At 43.9% G+C, this 25,856-nt stretch overlaps 1 protein-coding gene across 1 annotated transcript in view; it reads left to right on the plus strand.

Moving 5' to 3' along the window:
- Positions 1-14,216, plus strand: part of TMEM268 (transmembrane protein 268) — a 102,399-nt gene extending 88,183 nt beyond the window's left edge. The window contains exon 9 of the transcript XR_014521620.1: positions 14,200-14,216. The gene's annotated coding sequence lies outside the window, so the exon portion shown is untranslated. The remainder of the gene's footprint in view (positions 1-14,199) is intronic.
- The last annotated feature ends 11,640 nt before the right edge of the window (positions 14,217-25,856 follow it).

Here is a 25,856-nt window from a genome sequence, read left to right on the forward strand (position 1 = left end):
GGTCTGTGATAATTTCTCTAGACCTGGTTTTCAGCGGTGCACTTTTTTTGACTGCCTTGGTCCAAAGGCTTTCTTCATGCCTTTGTACATTTTGGAAGTGTTGCCACTGCCAGCAGCATGTTGAATGCTCTGACACAGCTATAGCCAGTAGCCATTGGCATATCATCTGGCAATCTGCTGCACATCACTCCTTGCCTTTCTCAGTGCAGCAAGCACACACTTGTAGTTCACAAGAGCCTCACACTTTGCAGCAATAACAACTTCCATGCCCTTAATGCTGGTCTCAAACCAGTCAGGGATCTGCTGATCTCTTTTGCCAAAGGAGGATATAGTTGTTTTGTATGTTTTCCTCTTTGATGTAGTTCCACCTTGTTACAGTTCAGTGGAGCTTGTTCGACGGAATCACAGAAGCATTCATAAAGTTCAGGTATGGCTGTACTGGCAGTGGTGATTCATGGCCACACTTTCTGCTTTGTGCTATGAGTTCTCTGGCTGGAGAAGTATCTTGCCACCAGGGAGTGATCCATGTCACAGTTGGCACTGTGATATCTCTATGTGACACACATACAGTTCAGTGCTGGCCGATCAAGTCCAGTTCGTGCCAGGGACCTGACCTTGGCTCTCTCCAGGACACTCAGTGTTTGGCCTTGGTAGAGAAGAAAGTGTTTGTGATACAAGCACAGCTCAAGCAGCCTTTGTCCATTCTTGTCCATTCTTGTTCATGTCCTATGCAGTTGTCCCATGTGTGATGATTGCTGCCAACTCTGGCATTGAAATCTTCCAGCAGGAATAGGTGTTCACAGGCTGGGACCCTCCTGACAGCCTGGTCTAGGTTCTTGTAGAACTGGTCTTTGGTCTGTAGGTCAGAACATATAGAAGGAGAATAAGTGCTCAGTATGTTAATTGAACCAGAGGTGGTTGAGAGGCAGTGGGGAAGCAAGCATTCTGATCCTTTGATCAGTGGTTCTATCACAGACAGAAGAGAATTCCTTACTGCAAAAACTATGCTGGATGCCCTTCTTGCCAGAAAATGGTGTAGTTCTTCTCTTGGAGGAAGCCATTTGAAGCAACTCTGGTCTACTGTAGAGCAGCAAGGTCAGTGTTGAGTGTTTTCAGCTCACAGTCAAAGATGGCCATCTTCTATGAGTTGTTAACCTGCAGCATGTCAGTGGACAAGCCAGCGCACATAGTCTTGATGTTTCAGCTTGCTAGGCACAAAAGGGTTTGCTTCTTTTCTGTTTTTGGCCTGGTTCAGTAGTGTGGTCCACTTGTCAAGTGATACTCTGAGCTCCAAACACCCATTAAAGCATTTGGTGGCTGAAGAATACTGTTCCTGGCAACCCCAAGATCACCGGATAGAATAACAGTTTTAGCTGTAAATGCTTTTAGATGAACAACTGAAATTGTTCTTAGAATGTTTTAACTGTTTTAGAATGCTTTTGCTCAGTTTTTAAATTGTGTATCTGTTTTCTGTCCAGGATTCCTTGAGGAGGAAGGGGGGGGGCTAAAGATTCAGTAAATAAGAACAGATGAAGAAGCCACTGGACCAGGCCAAAGGCCTTTCTCTCTTTCTTTTTTTAAAAAGATATTTATTGAAAATTTTTAGGATATAGGAAAAAAATAAAAATAATAAACATACAAAATAATAAACAATTAAAAACACACATTAATTTTCGATAACATAACTTCCATACACTTATTTCCTCCAACCTCCTCATACTTCCCTTCTTTGTATTCCAGTTCAGTTTGTTAGTTCAGCAAATCCTTACCATTAAACTTTTACCCATTTATAATCCTTTTTTTCATGTCTCCTAAAGCATTACAGCTGGAAACCACTTAGTTTCTATCCAACATCTTTCTAACATTCATTAATTTTACAGTATTTCTTTAAATAGTCTTTAAATTTCTTCCAGTCTTCTTTCACCGACTCTTCTCCCTGGTCTCAGATTCTGCCGGTCATTTCAGCTAATTCCATGTAGTCGATCACCTTCATCTGCCATTCTTTCAGAGTGGGTAGATCTTGTGTCTTCCAATACTTAGCGATGAGTATTCTTGCTGTTGTTGTAGCATACATAAAAAAAGTTCTGTCCTTCTTTGGCACCAATTGGCCGACAATGCCCAGGAGAAAGGCCTCTGGTTTCTTTGGGAAGGTATATTTAAATACCTTTTTCAATTCATTATATATCATTTCCCAGAAAGCCTTAATCCTAGGGCACGTCCACCAAAGGTGAAAGAATGTACCTTCAGTTTCCTTACATTTCCAACATTTATTATCGGGCAAATGATAGATTTTTGCAAGCTTGACTGGGGTCATGTACCACCTGTATATCATTTTCATAATATTCTCTCTTAAAGCATTACATGCCATAAACTTCATACCTGTGGTCCATAACTGTTCCCAGTCAGCAAACATGATATTATGTCCAACATCTTGTGCCCGTTTAATCATAGCCGATTTCACCGTTTCATCCTGAGTATTCCATTTCAACAGCAAGTTATACATTTTTGACAGATTCTTAGTTTTGGGTTCTAACAGTTCTGTTTCTAATTTTGACTTTTCCACCTGGAAGCCAATTTTCTTATCCAAATTGTATACCTCCATTATCTGATAGTAATGGAACCAATCTCTCACTTTATCCTTTAATTTTTCAAAACTCTGCAATTTCAATTTATCTCCTTCTTGCTCCAAAATCTCACAATATGTCGGCCATTTGGCCTCCATGTTGAGCCTTTTCAAAGCTTTTGCTTCCATTGGTGACAGCCACCTTGGAGTCTTATTTTCCAACAAATCTTTGTATCTTATCCAAACATTAAACAAAGCTTTCCTAACCAAATGATTTTTAAATGCTTTATGAGCTTTAACCTTATCATACCATAAATATGCATGCCATCCAAATACATTGTTAAAACCTTCTAAATCCAAACTTTTTTTTATCTGCCCTAAAGCTTCCAACATTCAGCTTCATTGGATGTCCAAGCATTCTAGTGTTATGAGAGGGAGGGTATTTTTTCTCTATCCACCTTCTCCATGCCATGCATAAGTTTATAAACTTCCATTTTGAAGCCTCTTACTTAATTTTTTTCTAAACTCCCAAGCACTTTGGGGTGGGGCGCTCAATCCTCTTGATCATTTTGGCTGCCCCTTTCCGAACCTTTTTCATAAGGGTAAGAATAATCTTATGCATATTTACTTGGACCATTAGGTCCAGTCGCGGACGACTCTGGGGTTGCGGCACTCATCTTGCTTTATTGGCTGAGGCAGCCGGCGTACAGCTTCCAGGTCATGTGGCCAGCATGACTAAGCCGCTTCTGGCAAACCAGAGCAGCACATGGAAATGCCGTTTACCTTCCCGCTGGAGTGGACCTACTTATCTACTTGCACTTTGATGTACTTTCAAACTGCTAGGTTGGCAGGAGCAGGACCAAGCAACAGGAGCTCACCCCGTTGCGGGGGTTCGAACCGCTGACCTTCTGATCAGCAAATCCTAGGCTCTGTGGTTTAACAAGCGAGATGAGCACCGCAACCCCAGAGTCGGCCACGACTGGACCTAATGGTCAGGGGTCCCTTTACCTTTTTGTGTTGAATTTAGCATGGAAAGCTTACCAATGGAGGTGAGGAGAACACAGTTCAGAGGAAGGCAGAAATTTAAATTAAATATTTCAGGTTCTCAAGCTGTTTGCTTTTCCCTGTGGTGTACTATTTCTTTTCCTGTGACACGAGAAGTTTAAGGAAAGGTGTACACTGAGAGGGAAAAGCAAGTGACGATTCAATTTCCTATAAATGCCCCCCCCCCCGCAAAAGGTGAAGGTGCTGTTTTTCATCTCTTTTGATTATCCATGACCACAGAGCCAGAGGTGTACTTTTCTATGGAAAGCCTTTTCAATATTTAACAAAGGAATGTTGGGCAAGCTGCAACATCATGAAATGGATTGTAAGAAAAGAGAAAGTTGGATTGTGCCAAACTGTTGAAAACATCCAGAACAGCGTAGGTGTGCTGGAAGGAAGACGTGCTACAGAGCCCGTGCTTATGTCTGTGACCTCTGGGAGCAATACTGTGGCTTAATGGCCCGAGCACTATATGAAAAGCATGGAGAGGAGCATGGGTGAGGAAGCTTTCTTTCATCTTTAGGCAGTGGTGAGGAACCTCAGGGCCATTGATCAATTGTGTCCCTCCAGACCTCTTTACCTGGCTGAAGTGTGTCCTTAAATTCAGATAGTGCTTCTTGCTTGCCTGGATGGAGGATAGATAGGAGTGTGTGATGGTTGGAGCTGATGGGAGGTGGAATTCAATAACATCTGGAAGTCCACAGATGTTCTCCACATCTGCTTTATCTGGAGATGCCAGAGACTGATCCAGGGATCTTGTACATGCAAAGTCCATGATCCTTCTCTAGGGTTATACATTTTGACAGCTCTTTCATGAACACTAATCCACCTCTGACAGTTACAGCAGAGGTTTTCAACCTTTTTGAGTCCATGGCACACTGGTTGAAAACTACTGAGAGAGTTAGACTGGGACATGGAAGACCAGGGTTCAAATCCCTAATTGACCATGAAGCTCACTTAAGTGATTTTGGGCTGGGCATCAACTTTTAGCCTAACCTACCTCACAGCTTTGTTGGGATATAATGGAGGGAGGGAGAGCCATGTGTAGCATCTTGCATTTATTGGAGGAAAGGTGATAATAAGCAATGCAATAACAAGCAAACAAATTCTCTTAGAAGTGGGTGCCAGTTTCAGTCCCTGACTGAAATTTCTGTCAAAACAGAATATTGCGGGATGTCAACTTTTAGATTAGTATAGATCCTCTCAAGTGGATTTATTCACATGGTGGAGTGCCTGTCTATATAACAACTTTAGGATCTGCAGAGGAGGTTCTTCTTCGTGTTATGTTCTTGGAAGTAGAGATGAAAGAGAAACTTGAATCAGTGTGTATTTATAGGCAAAGTTATCCAATTCCATACCCTCCAACCAGGGGGGCCAACTTGAATAAGATATGGGGGGGGGCAGATAAGCCCTGCACTGCATAATTGATGACAAGAATGGCAATGCCCATCAACTTGGGAGGGCAGCCCCCTCAAATATTCTGAGGGGCAAAGGGACCTTGCCCCCTAGGAGTTGGCTCCTCTGCATCCAACATTCCTCTGATGAAAAATGGGACATGTGTCTTTTGGTGCTGTGCTCTTGCGGGAAGTAGCTAACTCGCACAAGAGCAAGACTCATCCTCCTCCCTGAGCTGGAGTGGGGGGAAACAGGACATTCTGGGATCAAATCAGAAGATAGTATGGCTTCTGTAATTCTGGGAATGTCCCAGGAAAACTGGGACATGTGAAGCTTTTGCAATTCACACTTCAAATCAATTTTTGAACTGAAAAAGGGACGCCCTCCAACATAGACTTGTACGCAAAACCTGATCTGGTTCTGGGACCAATTCAGAGTCTTAGATCTGGTCTGATCCAGCCCAGGACTATCCCGATCCAGCCCAGTCTAGGCCCAGAAATGAACTCGCAGTTTTGCACAGCACTATTCTGAATTTTGCAGTGCAGTTCTCCAGCTAATCAATATATTCAAAGGTGCATATATGAGGGGAAAGTATGCATTAAAAGTGTAGGGGGGGGGGGAGTAGAAGGAAGACAGAAGAAGCATGCAACCTTCAGACCACTTTGTAACTCCTTTTTCTTTTTAGTGTGTTTCTCAGCAGTTTTCTCAGGTTTTGCATTATAAATTCACCTGGAAATAGGACAAGACAAGCTTAGTCTGATCCATCCCTAGGAGTAATACCAGGATGATGATGATGATGACGACGACGATGACAACAACAACAACAACAACAACAACAACAACAACAACAACAACAACAACAACATTTCAGAGGGTTGCAAAGGTGACTTGGTTAACTAGAATTTATTAAATTTAAGTTTTATTTTAGCTAGGCATTTGGGGAATCTCATATTTTACATCCTAGCTTCAGACATTTTTATGTGTTATTTGCTGTTCAGTAATGCCCACAAGGAATACTTATTTATGTGATTGTGTCCCTTCCTCCTCCATATGTTTATCTGATGATGACTTATAAAATAAAACTGTTATCTGAGGAACCACCCAAGGTACGTAGCTGCTACCGTCAGGGCTGCTCACATAATGGTTTCATCAGCATCAGAGCTGAACTGATGCAATATTTCCCAGTCCTATGACATGAGATCTTCCGCAATAGGAGACACTGGGGATTAAAACCCAAACCATCTGCATGTGAAGTATGTGCCTAATCCAAGAGCTAACAACCTACCAAAGCCAAAAACATAATGAACTTTGGGAAACTGATACCATAGTGGTGGTAAATCCAGCTGGGTTTCCTAGAAGAGGCAGTCAGCTACTCAAATCTTGCTGCACATTACACTTGCCTATATTTTAGGTGTTTCGCACATCACCATTTTTATTACTTCACTATAAAGATGCAAAGCTTGCATATTCGCCACATATCAATTACAGCTACTCAAATCTTGGTGCACATTACACTTCCCCATATCTTAAGTGTTTTGCACATCACCATTTTATTTTATTTTTAAAAAAAGGTAAAGGACCCCTAACAGTTAAGTCCAGTTGTGAGTGGCTCTGGGGTTGCGGCGCTCATCTCGCTTTACTGGCAGCTGGCCTTTGTCCACAGACAGCTTCCGGGTCATGTGGCCAGCATGACTAAGCCGCTCCTGGTGAACCAGAGCAGCGCACAGAAACACCGTTTACCTTCCCGCCGGAATGGTACCTATTTATCTACTTGCACTCTGACGTGCTTTCAAACTGCTAGGATGGCAGGAGCAGGGACCGAGCAACAGGAGCTCACCCTGTTGCGGGGATCTGAACCATCAACCACAGCACCACCTGCGTCACAATAAAGTGACAATAAACTTCACAATAAAGTTGCAAAGCATGCATACCAACCACATATCAGTTGCTAGCAGCCTCATAGCTGGTGTTGTCAATTAATTCTGAGAAGCACTCCACTTCTCCACCCCCCCAAAAAAAAATCAGTGAAGTTTTCAAAGGTTATTGATTTGAAGTGGCTCCTTCATCTCAGTTACACCATGCAAAATTTGGTGGTGATATCTTAAGAGGGGTCCAAATACTAGCAGCCTTGTACCTGATATAGTTCAGGAATTCTGATAAATGCCGCCCCCCCCCCCCGGAAGAAGCCCAGTTCTGAAAGGTTCTTGATTCAAACTGGCAACAAATTATATCCAAACATAGACCACAACGAGTTCTTAAAATTCCAAATGTGCTCCAAAGGTTGGTGACCCTAATAGTAGAAACGGCCCTTCGGACATGGGAGTAAGCAGTTTCTTAGAGGACTCACTTCCCAGGCCATTTAGGATACTGCAGGTCAATGCCAGCATGTTAAATCAAGCCCAGCAACAAATAGTCAGCCAGCAGGAAAAGGTTGGAAGCACCCACTCTGAATTGTGAGTGGGAGAAAAGCACCTAGCACCTGCCTTTTAAATGAACTGATGTTTCCAGATTGTTCTTAAAGAAACTCACATGAAGAGAGATTGTGGCAAACCAATCTGGAAGTAATTACGGCAAAGCTAATTCTATAACTCTCTTTTATTCACTTATCAGATAAAGCTAATTGGTGGTTAGTTGGGAAATATTAGCCATCAACATCTCTTAGCATTCTCTCCATGCCTGTGGGTTTCTTGCAAGCATCAGAAATGTTAGGCATATGATGTTCGACAAGATCATTCTTTGATCTTCTGTTTTAATGTGCTAAGAAAGGAATCTGTGACTCAACAGAGACTGGTTCCTGAGACAAAAGGGGCACTGCCCTACACATTTCAGTCTGCATATTACAGTGATCCTAGCCTGACGGTACTGGCTGACAATTAGTTTCTGGTAGGGCTGCCATATTTCAAGAGGTAAAAAATCCGGACACAAAAAGTTGTTGAGCTTTTTTAGGGCAATCTGCCACTGCTGAGCCCTGAGTTTGGTTTAAAATGTAAAATCTCCCCCGGCTGGGCATGTAGGACCCCCAAAAAAGGACACGTCCAGGAATTCCCAGACATATGGCAACTCTAGTTTCTGGGCTTAAGTCAAAGTGCTGGTTTTGACCTATAAATCCTTAAATGGCTCAGGACTACAATACCTCAAGGACTGCCTCTCTCTATATGAACCAACCCAGATCATCTGAGGCCATTCTTTGTGTGCCTGCTCCACAAGAGGTCTGGAGGGTGGCAATATGAGAACAGACCTTTTCTGCAGGAGCTCCCTATTTGCGGGATGCCCTCTCCAGGGAGGCTTGCCTGATGCCTTCATTATGGCCATGGACTGGCTGGATATCTAGGAGCGGTAGGAGGCACCAGCTGAGGAAACTCCAAGGGAATCCCTAGGGGAAGAAACTTCAGAGCCAGAGGATTGGTAGTGGAATGATGATGAGTGGTCAGAGGGAGAAGAGGGGGCAGGCTGGGAAAGTGTCAGAAGCTGAAGAGGCAACAGGGTTTAATGAGCAGGAAGAGGCTGTGCCAGAGAGCAGACACAAAGGGGGTCAAGAGGCAGAGCGGAAGCAGGCTGCTAAAGAATCCAGGGAGTCTCCCCTCCTGCTGTGGCCAGCTCCCCTCCTCCCTGGACTCCCAGAACACACAGAGGAATGAAGAGGGCAGAGCAATGAGAGACAAGATGAAGGACCCTCAGGTTGTTCAGGAAGGATCCCAGGGAGGAGGACTCTTAGGGAGTGGTGGGAAGGCAAGGATCTTCAGTCCTCACAACTACCTACTGGGAAGAGTTGCTGTTAACACTAGGCCTTCACTGTTTTGGTTTCTTTGAATAAAGAGTTAACTTCCCTAACCCTGGGGGTTTTATTGCTGACCTGCCTTTGACTTTGGCTCCTGATAATTACATATCTTTAGGCACCAGGCAAAACTCTTCCTCTATAACCACCATACCCTCCATTTCTCCAATAAAAACAGGGATGTCCCATTCTATAACGATAATTTTACTATTTATACCCCACACATCTTACTTGGTTGCCCCAGCCACTCTGGTAGATTTTCAACACATTTGAAAACAATAAAACATAAACATTGTTTTTAAAAATTCCTTATACAGGATTGCCTTCAGACAGCTCAGGCTGATTAAACAATCTATAGCATTTTAAACTATGTGTGGAGGTATTGTTTTGTTTGTTACTGTTATGTATTTTTGTGTTTTTATATTATAAAAAACCGTGTGATCCTCGGATTAATGATGATATACAAATTATTATTATTATTATTATTATTATTATTATTATTATTATTATTATTATATCCCATTTCTGGTAGATTTCCATCCAGCAACTCTTAACTATCACTTGGCAATCAGAGAAAGGTATCCATTGTTAGCAAACTTGGCTTGCTAAAGCTTGCAAAAGCTACCAACAAGCCTCCTGTTATACATTTAAACATCCTCCAAATCTACACAAATTATTAGTGACAGTTGTACTTAATTATTAATTATCAATTCATTAAATTTGTGTCCCACCCTACACCCAAAGACCACAGGGTCTTTCACAGCATAAAATACAAAATGAGAACACAAAGCTGTCTGGCTCATCCTTGTAACCCCAAATGGTGTGTATCTCATGGAGACAGTTAGCTCTAAAAGTCCCAGGAGGAAAGGAACATGTTACATCAAACAGGACATCACCTGCAGGTCCTGCAATATACTGTAATTCATATAATTGAATTCAAAAAACCACAGTGTCAGAGGTTTCCCACCACTGTGGTGTTGCACCAGTATCATTTAGCTGTATCCTTAAGCAGTTACTACTCTTTAAATCTCTTTAGTACTCTCTGTAGTGAAAGATGATATAGAAATAGAAAAATAGAAATAGCACACACACACCACTAGATAAATAATTGGAAAATCTTGTTGAGAATAATTATATTCCAGTTACTAAACAGATTCAGATGGATTGTAGTAGATGTTATATAATGTCCCAGTTAGGGGAGCCTCAACAGGACTCCTGGGTCCAAAGCTGATACAGTGGTGCCCCGCAAGACGAATGCCTCGCAAGACGGAAAACTCGCTAGACGAAAGGGTTTTCCGTTTTGGAGGTGCTTCGCAAAACGAATCTCCTATGGGCTTGCTTCGCAAGACGAAAATGTCTTGCGAGTTCCTGCGGGTTTTTTTTCCTTTCCCCCCTTTTTCTAAGCCGCTAAGCCACTTATCAGCTGATCCGATAAGGCGATAAGCCACTAAAAGCCGCTAATAGCGCTAATCCGCCAATGGGCTTGCTTCACAAGACGAAAAAACCGCTAGACGAAGAGAATCACAGAACGGATTCTTTTCGTCTTGTGAGGCACCACTGTATGTTTAATCAGAGGAAAGTCAATGCTAACATTTGCTAAACATTGGAAGCCCCTCACAGACTTTTTATGTGAAAAAGAAAATAAATTAATGATATTTGGGTTTGAGGATTGGAGGTAATGTTGGTTTATAGAAAGTGCTTCTATTGGATGTTATATTAGAGTAGCTGAGCTGTTAGAACATTTGGAAGTTCCTTATTTACTTGATTCTTTCTATCTCTTTATCCTTTTCTATTTCTATTTCTTTCCTTTTTCTTTTTGATTTGTGTTTTTATTCAGATTAACATTTTAGTTTTGATAAAAAAAGATGATGCCCTCCCACCAGCTGCCCAGAGTGGCTGGGGCAACCCAATCAGATGGGTGGCATACAAATGTTAAAATAATAATAATAATAAGTCATCTTTGTATTACTTTTTCCAAACTCTAATAATATAACAAAACAAAACAGAATACCTGGATCAAATCCAGCCTCTGTCATCAAGGCCAAATGGGTCCCAAGCCCAAAAGAAAGGTAGTACCTTAAATGCTAAATGGAAACTTGGCCCATCCAAATAAGTGCCCAACTACAGGCAAGAACTGCTCATGGATAAAGCTCTCCTTGGGAATAAGACCCTGAGGTTGGGATGTCATTCCAGCAGCTCCAGCTCAAAACCCCGATAGCTGGGATGAAAGATCTGCTGGAATGCTGTTTATGAATGACCTCTATGATCTGACTACTGTTAGCTCACCTGCCTGTGCCAAAGACTAAGCACAGACTGCCCTGAGTTTGCTTCCCACCTGACCCTTGCTGGGAACTCTGCTAGTTTGGATCCTGACCCAGAGCTTTCCAAATTGTGTGTTGCGGCATGTTAGTGTGTCGGTTGCAGTGTGTAGGTCTGTCACATGAATGCTCCCAGGGCTGGAAAGGTTTTAGTTTTTTAACCTCCTTTTTGACAGTAAAACAGAATTACTGGGTCACAAAATGATGCATGTCTTAAAAATTGTAACATGAAAAGTTTGGAAAGCTCTGCTTAGGATGTTCAGATTTGGCATCTCAGAGTGTGAACTCTTACTTAGATGGGCCCTGAAAACTGCTTTGTTGCTGCTTGCTTGTTGTTGCTTCTGTCAAGTCTCCTGTTTTTTCCAGGAGCCTTGTGAGAACAGAATATGGCCTGGATTAAAAGTCTTATTTGTAAAAAGAGTATATGCCCTTCCAAAATTAAAATCCCTCCCCCCCCCCCCGCGAGCACCAAAAAATGGAACAAATATTGTATATAGCAATGCTATTTGATAAATGCATGTCTAGGAGTTTCAAATTGCCAATATTGTCCACCTCTGATGGAAGCATAAAGCAAAGACTTGTATGGTGGGTTACTCTCCTACAAGATATTGTGGGGCATGTGATTCCACTGGACCTTATGTCCCTCCCCCGTTGAGCTACATAAAAGACTAATGAATCAATAATGCTGTAAGAGATCCAGTGCAAGAGTCAGCACTTATCTAGTTTCTTAAGAAAATGCATTATTTTGTGTGTGTGAATATTTTTGAGAGTGAGTCTGAACCAGGAGAAGACATATTTATGAATCAAAACATGCAAAGGTGATACATGCTTTCAGTGCCTGAGTCAGGTACAAAAGGGCCTGGCAGGAACCTCTCATCGTTGTAAATGAGAAAGTTCAGATAGCCTAAGTGACTCAGTGATTGTGGAATGCGGTGGGTCTTGATTTGCTTACACAGGCAGTGAAAGTTCTCCACCTAACCCAGGGTTGTATGTTAAGATAACTTCCTGACCACTAAATCAGCTTGAGCTAGGTGAGTGACACCCTTATTTTCTCAGTAATGATATCTACCTGAATGCACACACACCCCTCACGCACACACTCTTACATCACTGTTGAAGGGATACTGTTCTCTGTCTGCTGTATGCAATAGTTTGCTTTGTGTTCACCTGAAAAGGCAAAGGAAGGGCATTTCTTTCTTTCTTTTGTTGAACAATATATGCAGGTCGGGGAAAACAATTTGCCTCTGATTTCTAATGTTTAGGCTCTGAGTGCTGAGGCTTATAAAGCTAACATGCCAACACTTGTGCATGACAGAAAATACGAGCTGGCTTAAGGAAAACCAATGGGTTTTCTACAAAAGTACAAAAAGGTCTTGGGGGAAAATATCAGCGGGACCTTCTCTCCCCCCCCCCCAAGAAAACCCCAAGGAGAACTGAGGATGCTCCTGCCAGGGAATGCTAACTGGCTATATTTTTTGTGGGGGGAGGAAGAGAAACACTCAAAAACTGGATGGGAGGCAGAATAGAATTGAGTCTCTCTCTTTTTAATATTTCATAGAGTCCAACACCCTGCAACCCAGGAACACGCAGCTGTCCTATATGGGGATCGAACCTGCAACCTTGGCATTATCAGCACCATGCTCTAACGAACTGAGCCATCCATGCTTTATTTCTATGTAGTTATGGTTACTTACTATTACTATATTACTATTACAATTACTATTACTATTACTATTACTTCTGCAAAATGGAATGGAGTATCACTTGGAAGTGTATGGCTTGCTAACTGGAACTGTAAAAAGGAACACTCCACATTGCTCAGTTTGTTTATAGCAAGGGTGGGAAACCTCAAGCCTTGGAAGCCAAATGTGACATCTGGGGATCTCACCGAATCACACCACTAAGTCTCAGCAGCACACACTCTCACTAGGTTTCACCCCTCGCCAGTGTTACTTTATACTTAAGACCCATGGGCCGGATGCGGCCCAATCACCTTCTCAATCCGGCCTGTGGATGGTTCGGGAATCAGCGTGTTTTTACATGAGTAGAATGTGTGCTTTTAATTAAAATGCATCTCTGGGTTATTGTGGGGCACAGGAATTATTTCCAAAATATAGTCTGGCCCACCACATGGTCTGAGGGACGGTGGACAGGCCCACGGCTGAAAAAGGTTGCTGACCCCTGCTTTGTACACAGTGTGTGTGCCTGGCTGGAATATGTACTAGAACTCTGATGATGCCTCTTGATTTCCTTGATGGATGTTAGAGAAGAATGTGGGTAGGCGTCTATTAAAAAACTGCCCCACTGTACAAAGGGAAACTTTGCATTTGTTTTTCTGCCCATTCTTGGCTCTGGCCATTGTCATCCAGATTGCTGACGTTTCCTATTGGATGGGAAGTATCTGAAGAGCATTTCTGAGGATTAGCCATCAGAGTTGGATAAGAGGCCCCTCCTTCTAACAGATTATTGGTTTGTTGTAACACAGAAGTGGGTTTCCCCCCTGATGGCACCATTGCTGTGAAATGTTCTCCCTGATGAAATATGTGGGGCCCCATCAGTATTGGGATTCTGCTGGCTTTTGAATACATGCCAGCTTTGAAATGCATTTTCTTGCTCTCTTGACTTGTGTGGTATTGCGTGGTTGTTGGGAAGATTATTCACTATGTGAGGAAATCTCACAATGGGTCTGCCCTAATACAGGAAGCAGAAGGAGTCATAATAACTTAATTAGTCCTATTTTTTGGTAAACAGCTTTGCAGTATAGCATAGCTTAAGGGTGGAAGGAACCACATCAAGAGATGGGAATGGATGTTTTTATTGGCAGAACAGACACGTCTCTTAAAGAGACAGGCCACACACACACCAGTTTAAATCTCATGTTGCAATAGGTTTTTATTGCTGTTATAACTAAATTGGCTTGTTTTACTGCTCATTTTAATTGTGGGTGCTCTTGTACTTTAATTGTGGGTGCTCTTGTACTGAGGTCCTGCTGCGAGATTCCCATAGGTATCTAGTTGGCTACTGTGAGAACAGGATGCTTGACTAGATGGGGCCTGTGGCCTGACCCAGCAGGCTCTTCTTATGTTCTTCAGTGCTTGGAAAAGGTAAAGGTACCCCTGACCATTAGGTCCAGTCGCAGATGACTCTGGGGTTGCGCGCTCATCTCATTCTAGAGGCCGAGGGAGCCAGCGTTCATCCGCAGACAGCTTCCAGGTCATGTGGCCAGCATGACTAAGCCACTTCTGGTGAACCAGAGCAGCGCACAGAAGCGCTGTTTACCTTCCTGCCGGAGTGGTACCTATTTATCTACTTGCACTTTGACGTACTTTCGAACTGCTAGGTGGGCAGGAGCTGGGACCGAGCAACAGGAGCTCACCCTGTCGCGGGGATTTGAACCCTGACCTCCTGATCGGCAAGCCCCAGGCTCAGTGGTTTAGACCACAGCGCCACCTGCGTCCTATTTCAGTGCTTGGCACCTGGCACCAAAATTAAGGCAGTGCCAGCACCAGGTGAACTTCCCAGGAAGTGAGCAGCTAACTCAAAAAGACTCTGTTTCCATTACAAACCATAGCTGATAACTGCATTTAGGTACTGTGCAGTTTTAGGGGAAGACAAATCCAGCAGTTTCTAATCCACTCCCAGGGCTATGCAAAACGAAAGAAGCAAAGTCTGGAAGCAGTCCAAGGTTGCATCACCATTTACAATACAAGCTGAGTCATACAGAAGAGCTAGTATGAATACAGTGGTAGCTCGGGTTAAGAACTAAATTCGTTCTGGAGGTCTGTTCTTAACCTGAAACTGTTCTTAACTTGAAGCACCACTTTAGCTAATGGGGCCTCCCGCTGCTGCTGCGCCGTCGTCATACGATTTCTGTTCTCATTCTGAAGCAAAGTTCTTAATCCGAGATACTATTTCTGGGTTAGCGGAGTCTGTAACCTGAAGCGTCTGTAACCCGAGGTACCGCTGTATGTCATGTCAGTACTCTGCCAGGATCCACACCCTGAGCCAAAAGGCATCTGATATTTTCCAAACAAAGATTTAAACCTGCTCCTCCATCTCAGAAACAATCTTGCCAAACTGGGTGACAATATGCTTAGAGGTGACCAAAGCAGTGCGGTTTGGAACAGTTTAGCCTGCCACCTTCATTCAAAATAGAGTTCAACAGTATCCAAACATAGATCAAAACCAGCTTAAACTTAAGAAGTTCCAAATGCACAAAGAATGACAAGAATGACTACACCAGGGTGTGTGTGTGTGTGTGTGTGTGTGTGTGTGTGGAGAGGGAATGTTCAAAAGATATAGTAGATAAATAAATCACAAAGAATAACTTTCTCAAGTTTCCTTATAGAGACAGTAGGTGGCTTCTTCATTCTTTCAGTCTTACTGTCCAATCATATTTGTATTTTCTTGTAAGTTAAGACCCACTTTGTTCAGTAGACCTTACTACCTAGATAAGTGTGCATGGGATTGCTACCAGAAGCCTCCAGCCTGCTACATGGTAATGAGGCATCCGATCAAGGCCTGTATTTTAAAATGAGCTTAAAAAATATATTTGTAAATGTTTGTATCTTTCATGCCAGGCAGAAAAGCAGCTGGCTAAGTACATTGGCAGATGTTTATCTTCCTAAACAGGGCCCCTCTGATTTATAGCGTTAGCAGGAGACGAGTTTCTCAAAGTTGTAAAAGGAAATTACAGGCTGGGAGCAAAGGTTACAGTGACCCTACATATTACAGAATACAATCAAGCTGCAAAAACACTAATTAAGAGTTGGTAAATAGTATGTTTTATTGTTTAACAGAAGACTCGAGCCATATTTTCATAAGGTTAAAGGGCAAGAGCTAATAGGAACAACAGCTGGCTGGGGAACGGGGGGTTGTAAGCTGAAGAGGCTTCTCTCTGAAGTTGTTTCCTTTTTACTTTGAAAATGCCTTTTCTTCTAAAAAGCTATATATGTTAATGTATGAAATTTATTGGCTAAATGTAATTATGCAAAGGATTTAGAAAGTAAGAAATGTTAGATTCTTATGTTAGATTCTTATTTCATTGATGGTGTGTGAGAAGGTGAACCCAAGATCTCTGTTTAAGATAAAATTTAAAACCATGAGCCATCTGTTTTGGAGTGAATAGGGCAATAGGGCAATAGGGCAAAGATGATCTGGTAATTAAGGTGCCTTGTCGAGGCAAATGTAAGATATATGGCTACTTGTCTGCCATTTATGGATAGAAGGAAATATAGCTCTTTGTCTCCCATAAAAGGTAATAGGAAATGGGTGTATCTTTTATGATTGGTTCTAGCAAACAGCCAATAGGAATTTCAACCAGGCTGATTGGACAGAGGTAGCCAAAGGAGGAGCAAGGGGGCTGGGCTGAGGAAATATAAGTGCTGGCCATCAGGGCTAGAGTGGGCAGAGCTTTGGTATCCATATACCACTGTGTCTCTCATTTATTTGTCTGACAAATAAATTATTATTTTAATTTCTCTATTGCTGCGTTGAATATTTCATTCCAGCTAAGCGTTAACCACAAGCAGGGTGCTACAGTAATAATAGTATTTGTGGAGCCAGTGCTTTTTTGGGGGGGGGTGTGCAGGGGTACGCATACCCCTAAACATTTTGTGAATCTATGTTTCGCCTCATTGAGGGGGATTATTTCAATGTGAGTAGGAAAATTAGAGTTCCTCTAAACATTTTTTTTAAAGAAAAAAAGCATGGGGTGAACCTTACAGGAAGAGTGTAAAGACATGTGTGCTTTGAACAAACCAATTGCTCCATATATGCTGAAAACACATTTCATTACCCTGGCCTTTGGGAATATTGATATAGCGTATATAGCCTGACTCCAATTTGTTTTCTACTCCTTTTTATAGGATATTTTAAGATTACTGGGGCTCACCCTGGGGCCTTATGCTGAAGGTGTGTAACAAATTGGAACTTTAATGATAAGGATAACATTTTATTCATTTCTTTATTGAAATTTATATCCCTCCCTTCCTCTCAAGGATGCTCAGAGTGGCAGACAATGCGTGATAAAACCAATAAAACAATTCCAGTACAGACTCTGTGGGAGCTTTCAATTTAAAAGGCTTGTTGGAAGAGGAAGGGCTTCAGTTAGGCACTGAAAAGACATCAAAGGTGGTGGCTGTCTAATATTCGAGGGGAGGGAATTCCTCAAAGGATGGCTGCCACAAGAGGAAATGCCCTGTTCCTCCATTGTGTGAACGGATTTCCTGCTGAGATGGTGAACTCCATTGAACAACCCAGCTATCCCCAATTATTTGGAATCATCCTCTTTTGTCTGTGGGCAGGGGTATGAAGAGGGAGATAAACCAGAAGAGATAAGGGTCTACCAAGAATGCACAAGCTTCAAGTTTAAACTTCCCATGCCATAGAAGTGAAGTAGGCTTCCAGATGCCATATGCAAAACAGTATATTGATCTATTGTGAAATCAACATTCTATTGAACTTCATGTTTTTGTTTGCTTAGCAAACAACTCAGAAAGCTCTTACAGTCAGATGCTAACATAACCAGTTTTGGAAGTCAGCACAGGACTCACCCTTGGTGAGCAGATACATAAAGTGTACAGCAAGCAGGCAGAGGCAGAAAGAAAACGTCAGCAAAACACAGGGGTGGGGGCGGTACTTGGCAAGGATCCCTGGCCATGAGTCTACAAATGCTGTGAATACACGAGAGTGCTGGCAATGTAATTTGTGAAATTTCAGAAATTATGTCATCCTCTCAAGGCCTGATACATTCCCAGCTAAACAAATAGGAGTGGCTTCCTGGTCCGCACAGATTTATATATTACGTAATTATCTCTCACAGTTGTCAAATTTCAACCAACTGGTAGCTGCAAATCAGAAGCAGGCTTACTTGACAGGGAACTCTTGGTTGCATAAAGATGTGGGGAATGCTGTACAGTGGTACCTCGGGTTACAGACACTTCAGGTTACAGACGCTTCAGGTTACAGACTCTGCTAACCCTGAAATAGTACCTTGGGTTAAGAACTTTACCTCAGGGTGAGAACAGAAATCGCACGATGATGGCGTGGTGGCAGCGGGAGGCCCCATTAGCTAAAGTGGTGCTTCAGGTTAAGAACAGTTTCAGGTTAACAACGGACCTCCGGAACGAATTAAGTACTTAACCCGAGGTACTACTGTACTTACATGGACAAATATGTATCCTCAGTATCCTTCTATATTCCTAATTTCTAAAGGATCTCTGGTTGTATTTCTGGGACAGACTCATGAATTAACAGTTTCAGCTTAAGAATGGACCTCCAGAACAAATTAAGTTCTTAACCCGAGGTACCACTGTATTGGTTTCCCCAATATAATGGCAGTGCTTCTGTTCCATTTTCTAATGTTCCTTTTACACTGCAGTACCTGTTAGAATTATAGAATTTTACAGCTGGAAGGGACCCAAGGGCCATGTAGTCTAACCCCCTGTAATGCAGGAATCTCAGCTAAAGCATCCGTGACAGATGATCATCCAACCTCTGCTTAAACCCCCCCCCCAAAAGGAGAGTCCACCATCTCTCGTGGGAATCTGTTCCACTGTCAAACAGCTCTTATCATCAGAAATGTCTTCCTGACGTTTAGTAGGAATCTCCTTTCTTGTAACTTGAAGCCATTGGTTCAAGTACTACCCTCCAGAGCAGGAGAAAACAAGCTTGCTCTCTCCTCCATGTGACAGCCCTTAAGATATTTGAAGGTGGCTATCATATCTCCTCTCAGTCTCCTCTTTTTCCAGGCTAAACATATCCAGCTCCTTCAAGCATTCCTCATTTGGCTTACGTCGTTTCCAGACCCTTGATCACCTTGACTGCCCTCTTCTGAACACATTCCAGCTAACATGGACACCCTACTTTTGAAAATGTTGATCACTCTATGCACTAACGTAGCTAGCAGGCAGGGCGACACTTACCTTGGGGGCGGCATGATGGAGATCAAGGTGACGTGCAAGTCCAGGAGCCCTAGAGCCTGGTGCTTTGCTCCCAAAAGCAGTGCAGTCTGGGGCTGGGCTCTTAGCATGCTGAGCTGCTGTCCCTCCCACCAGAGGGTGGCCAAAAATGATGCAACTGGCACGCGCTAGCCCCGCAAGCATCACTGGGCCTGCAGCATGCCCAAGTCACGGCATCTCTCCTGCGAGCAACGCAGTGGCTCGAGTGCCTGCAGGCACTGTGCTGCCTGAAAAGCATTTGGCTGGCACCACCCGCCACTTTCCCCTTAGCCACCCTCCAGCAGGAGGAGGCTTGTGAGTGACTGCGAGTGACTGCAGGGCGGCAGAGCCACCGTGCCACGTCACTCGCAGGCAGCTCAGATCAGCAGTGTTTATCAGCTGAGATCATCGTACAATATCAGCGGTGCCTTGAAATCAGCTGCCCTGCTTTCCCTCGTGCGAGGAGCAATATATTGTCGTGTATTGCTGGGTCAAAATAGTTACCGTGGTGTTGAAGGAAGGTGAGGACAGGTGACCTCACCTAGGCCCGAAGTCACCCCCCCCAGCAGGCTCAAAGCTTCTCAAAAGCTTTTCAAAATCATTTTCTCAGCAGCTAAGCATCAGAAACATTCCACTTGCTGTAACTAAAAAGATGGCAACAAGGTAGAGAACAGAGCCCATTGTCTTCTCAGGCCTTTCTCAGAACCACATTGCAACTTGCTTTCTCTCCGGGAACCATGCCAAAGCACAAGAATGAAACAACGGGAACACACTGAAACCCCCTCACCCCCTTTCCTGCCAAGAGTCCACAATAGTCCCAAGACAGCTTTCTGTACATGCTCAGGAACCTCAACATGGGGCAGGACTCCTGAGGGAGGAGAAAGGAGGAGGTAACTGGAAAGGGGTATATATGCTTGTGCACAGGACTGTGAATTTCGTGCATGCTTTTTGTGACTTATCACACTTGCTCCTTCTACCAGTTCATGGATGGTAGAAATAAAAGCCTTTTCTCCGAAACTATTCCTTGAGTGTCTGTTGACTCCCACTCCCCTTTCCCAGGCGCAATATTTTTCCCACCCGACGGCAAAGCCTCATAAGGCTACAGTGTTATTTCAAAACCGATTTTGGCCAACATATTGAAAAATCACACAGCGCTAAAACAGACCACAAAATTTGTGATATTGCCATGCAAATGTGACAAAAAATTAGTTGGGTGGAGGCAAGGGATGGGGCTGCAGACCCCCTGGGTCGGTTTCACAGACCTGCAGGGGTCCCCAAATCCCTAATTGGGAACCACTGCTGTAGAATATTAATCAGCAAAAGGCCTGGTTGAAAAGGAATGTTTTCACCTGGCACCTAAAGATGTATAATGAAGGCAAGAGGCACTGAGGACAGCATTCCACAAATGGATGGAAGAAGTGCTTTCTTCTATGTGACTTGAATCTTCCAATAGTTAAGGAATATCCGCCCTCCCTTCCCCACAGCTGGGCGGGGTTTGCGGCACCAAGCGAGACTCACCTGGGCGCGTGCCACCCACCTGCCTGAGCTGGCCTTTGAGCCGCCCTCGGCCAGGGAGGACAATGGACAGCCGGCCAGGGGTGGGCCTAAGGCCAAAAGAAAAGAGGCTGACTCCTGCGCTCAAGCCTCTTTTGCTGCTCTTCCTTCTGGGATCAAGATCAGGATCAGGAGTGTATCCAGGCGGCGGCGGGGGGCGGCATCGCTCCCCACCGCCGCCTGCCCGGTGCCCCTTCCTACCCAGGCGGGTTGTGCGGGGCTCCAGCAAGGCCGCGGCTGGGCCTGCTTGCTTTTACGGTGGGGGGGGGGCGGGCACTGGGAGGGCGGCACAGGCCCGACTAGGCCTCAAAACATGGCCTAGTCCCTTTTCTCAGTGGCGGGGGCGGGGCGGCATTGCCCCCCGCTGCTGCCTGCCAGTCCAGGAGTGGCGATTTTAGGCCTTGGCAAGGTAGCCTTTAGTCTAACATCATGTTGGGGGGGGTGCATTCATGCTCCCTCCCCATGCGGCGGCGCTTGCAGGGCCCGTTAAAGGGCAAAAACCAGGAGTCCCTGGCCATAGAGCGGCGGCATGTAGGTCAAACTCCCCGAACGAGGTCAGTGGACGGGCATGCTGTGTAAGTTTGCGCTTTGCAGTCCCCTCTCACTGGGCCTCAACTGCCTGCATATCCTCAGCCAGGTGGGCTGAGAGGGTTACCTGCCAAGGCCTGTGCCAAGTTTCCCACTTCTGAAATTCAATAAAGTTGTGGCCAGTTTGAACCCATACTCTGGTCTCTTGTGTTATCATTTGGGAAAAGGGGTAGGCACCACAGACAGGGTTTAGCGCATGTGCCCGCAAATGGGGAAATGGAATAAACTGCTGTGTGAATACAACCTCTATAACAATCAGTGGCAGCTGTCGATGACGGAGACCAAACTTGAAGACATGTATACACACCTCCTACCCCAGGAAATGCCCAGAGGTGACAATTGCTGGGCTCATTGTTCTCCAAGGGAAGCCAAATTTCATCACTGGACTTGCCTCAGGCTCCAGACATGCAGAGGAGGTTCTATTGTACTTTGGGTGGTGGGTACTTAAGACTTCCTTTCTTACAAACTGAAACAAGAATGTTGCTAACTGAAATAATAGCTCACTTGCCCTGTTCTCAAATATTGGCTTAAAACCCAAAGGAAGCGGAAGAAGAAAGGTTACTGAGATTATATCTGTTTTCTTTAGTTCTAACAATAGGTGGTTTCTGTTTTCCCCTCAACATACTCATCCACTTCAGTGGTTGATTCAGAGCATGGATGGGGAATTGGATGTCTTCCAGACATGTGACTCAAAACTCCAACAAGCATAGCCATGGTCCTGCATTTCTGAACTGCAGAATATAAATGTAATGGGACAATAGGTTCAATCAATATTAGTCCTGTTCAGAATAGCCCCACTGAAAATAATGAACATTACTGACTTAGATCCATTAATTCCAATGAACCTACTCTGAGTAGAGTTTAGTTGGACACAACCCAGTGTCGATTCGTTCTGTGGCACTTTTGCATAATGCACTATTAACTCTATTGACTGGGGGTTTTTTATATTAAATTAAAACTTCAACTAATGGTTTTATGAGGTGGTCTGAGAGCTGCTTTTAGAATTTAAGTCCTTTGTTCAGACAGGTGACACAGCCTAGGGTTGCCATACATCTGGGAAATCCTGGACATGTCCTCTTTCGGGGGGTCTACATGTCCATCTGGGGGCATTTTTACAAGTTATAGCAATTGTCTGGGTCTGGTGTGTGTGTGTTCATTTTTAATTTGTTATGGTTTTTTTGTGGCTGTGAGGGCTTGGGTTCAGGCTTGGGTTCTGGCATGGTTGTTCTACCTGAAGGAGCACCTTTGCCCCCATACTTCAGCCCAGACACTAAGGTCCAGTTCTGAGGACCTTTTGGCGGTTCCCTCATTGCAAGAAGTGAAGTTACAGGGAACCAGGCAGAGGGCCTTCTTGGTAGTGGTGCCTGCCCTGCAGATGTCAAAGAGATGGATAATCATACGACCTTCCATAAACATCTGAAGGCAGCCTTGTATCAGGAAGCATTTAATGTGTGATGTTCTGTTGTGTTTTTGTATATTCTCATGGAAGGGGGCACATGAAGAATACCCTCAGTTGATGGTTGGGTCATATGGGGAGAGGTGGTCCTTTTTAAGCTTTCTTTGTTCTGTCATCTGCCCGAAAATTACAACTCTATTGCACCATGCTCTTGCTCTATAACAGGATATCCTAAGCATCTCTTTCATTTATAGTGTGCTTTTATTTCTCATTATGCTGATCACAAGATAGTGGGACAGTGTGAATATTTGCTAAACAAGGAATATTGCCAAGCTCACATGCAGGTGGTGAGGGCTAAAGCACGGGATGATGTAATCGTTACAGGACAATCATTTTGGGATCAGACAGGCTACAGCTTTATTGATTACAGATGTCATTAGGTTTTGGCATAAGCATTGGGTGTGTATCTTGAATCATCCAGCCTCCCTGCTGTCAAGAACTTTACAAAGATTAATAACCATTTATATACACTTTAGCTTCTTTTATTAAACATCTGTACTCTGTTCATGTAATTTATTCCAGAGTAATCTTAACTGGGATGCAGTGGAGAATAGGAATGAAGGAGAAATTTTAATCCGTTTGCACTGTAAGAGACATTTGACAATAGCATGGACTACCTTGGAAGGTAGTAAACTCACCTTCCTTGGAGGTTTTTAAGCAGGTCGGATGGCTGACTGTCAGGAGTTATTTAGCTGTGAATTCTGCATTTCTAAACAAAAACATTTCAGGGGGTTATAGTAGATAACCCTTGGGGTCCCTTCCAACTCTGCAATTCTGGGGTACTTGTTAGAATCATAGAACTATAGAGTTCCTGAGGGGATATTGACAGCAGTCCCTTGACATAGCCATCTCACTTTCCAAGGAGATTTGGGCTTTCAGCACCCTATCTCCTCTGAAGAGGCAGGGACCTATGAGGATGGTGCACCCTTGAAGGCTGATAGATCCAATGGGTTTCCAGGTGACTCTCTGGGATTTTCTGACTGATATGCTTGGTGCTTCTGTCAAAGCCCTGGATGACTTCTGAACATCAGAATGGCTTAGGCCATTGACATGATTGCCCCTGAATACTCTCTCTCACTTTGTGGAGCCTGCTTGCTTCTCTGGTATATTCCAGAGCTTAGGTTAAGGAAACAAGCTGGGAGATAGGTTGAACGTGAGTAGAGGAAAACTCTAGTCAAATGCAATTGAACACGGAGGGCTCATCATCAAGCCTACCTAGTGGCAATGAAGGCATACTTTGCTGCCTCCATTGCATCCTCACTGTGCTGCCCAGCAGAACTTCTATTGGGAGTGTGAGGCCTTGAACAGTTTGGCCCAAGGAGGTGGCGGAACCGACAGTAGCTCGTTGTGGCTTGTTTGCAAAGCATTGTAAGGATAAAATTGCTTGCATCTGCGAGAATCTAGACTCTGCTATTACAGTAGATGAATCTCAAGAGATGTCCAGGCTGTGGACCACTAGTGGCTCCCAACCCACCATTTTCCGTTTCATGTTGCATTATGGATTTAGGGATTTTTTCCAAAAGAAAATAGAAAAAATAACCAGTGGTATTCTAATAGAATTGTCATTGATTGGTAGTTTCATATAGTGCCTCCTAAGACATCAACAAAAGTTAAGAGTTATACCATTCCTCAGAAATTGCATTTCTGAAAAGAAACTTGCTAAGGTTTGACTTTTTGGAAGTCACATTGAAGTTCTATCAGATTTTGGGGAAATGTCATTTGAGCTTTGAGGTCATCTTGAAGATACAGTGGTGCCTCGCAAGACGAAAAGAATCCGTTCTGTGATTCTCTTTGTCTAGCGGTTTTTTCGTCTTGCGAAGCAAGCCCATTGATGGATTAGCGGATTAGCACTATTAGCGCTATTAGCGGCTTTTAGCGGCTTATCGTCTTATCGGATCAGCTGATAAGCGGCTTAGCGGCTTAGAAAAAGGGGTGGAAAGGAAAAAAACCCCACAGGAACTCGCAAGACATTTTCGTCTTGTGAAGCAAGCCCATAGGAGATTCGTTTTGCGAAGCACCTCCAAAACGGAAAACTCTTTCGTCTAGCGAGTTTTCCGTCTTGCGGGGCACCACTGTACAGCTTTTCTCTTCTTCTAATATTATACACGGCTATTCCAATTCCTAAATAAATTCCACTGTGTTTAACAGGCTTATTCCCAGGAAATTGGGTGTGGGATTGCATCCCTGGAATATAAATCCAATGGGCAAAATTGACTTTTAGGTCCAATTATTCTCAGCAGGAGAGAGAAGGGCTACAATCCTATGCACTAGGCCTGGGAAATAATTTTCCACATACCCTTCTGAGCAAGCTTCCTACAGCCACATGCCAAAGTGGTGTGTGAGCCAGCTGAAAGACTAGGCAGAGCAAAAAATGTGAATGTTACTTTTTCCAGTAGGCTAGTTTCTATACACAGTCACGTACTGCTCTCTATCATCTGACCAGGTTTGCAAGAGGCATTGACAGAGATAGTGAATGGTGTGGCCTGGGGAGAATGGCTGAAGAACTGGTGCAGCCTGGTGGAAATCCCAAGGGCCAAATAAAGAGGCCTGGATGGGCACATATGACCCCACACCTGAGGTTCTTCTATCCCTGTCAGTGGACTCAATGTGGCTTATATTGGAGCAAACATGTAGAATTGCACCACAAAGCTCTTCCATTGAAATCAATGGGACATATAACTGCTAGATCATACCTGCATTTTCTCCTACCATATAAGTAGAAAAAAAGAAAATATAGCACCCAGACACCCCCCCCCCCATTTCCATGCCAGTTCAGGGTATCCTTGTATTTTATAAGATCAGAAATACCTTTTAACTTTTCTGCAGCAATAACAGGTTTGTTTCTTTGTGTGTGTATGTGTATTTCACACCCCACTTTCTGCCATTGGTGAGTGGTGCCCAAAGGGACTGGGAGGGAGGGCAGAAGACAGATCCAGAGCCAATGACAGGTGGAGTCAACTAATTCTCGTTTTGTCCCCATCCTCCTCCCCTTTGAGTTCTACCAGGATAACATTATGAAGCTGGAAGCCAGAGTCAACCCTTGTCTGGTTGCAAAGAAGAAGGCAGGCAAGGGCAGGCTGGCTAAGGGCAGATTGATGTTGATGGGGCAGTGCCCTGTTTGTCCTAGTGGACCAGCCTCCACTGTTCTCTGCATAATAGCCACCAAATGTTCCATAGTCCCTTCAAGAGGGACTGAATTTGGCACATCTCAAATGACAGGCCC

The sequence above is a fragment of the Podarcis liolepis genome (genome assembly GCF_965112155.1).
Source record: "Podarcis liolepis genome assembly, chromosome: Z".
In the NCBI taxonomy this organism is placed as follows: Eukaryota; Metazoa; Chordata; class Lepidosauria; order Squamata; family Lacertidae; genus Podarcis; species Podarcis liolepis.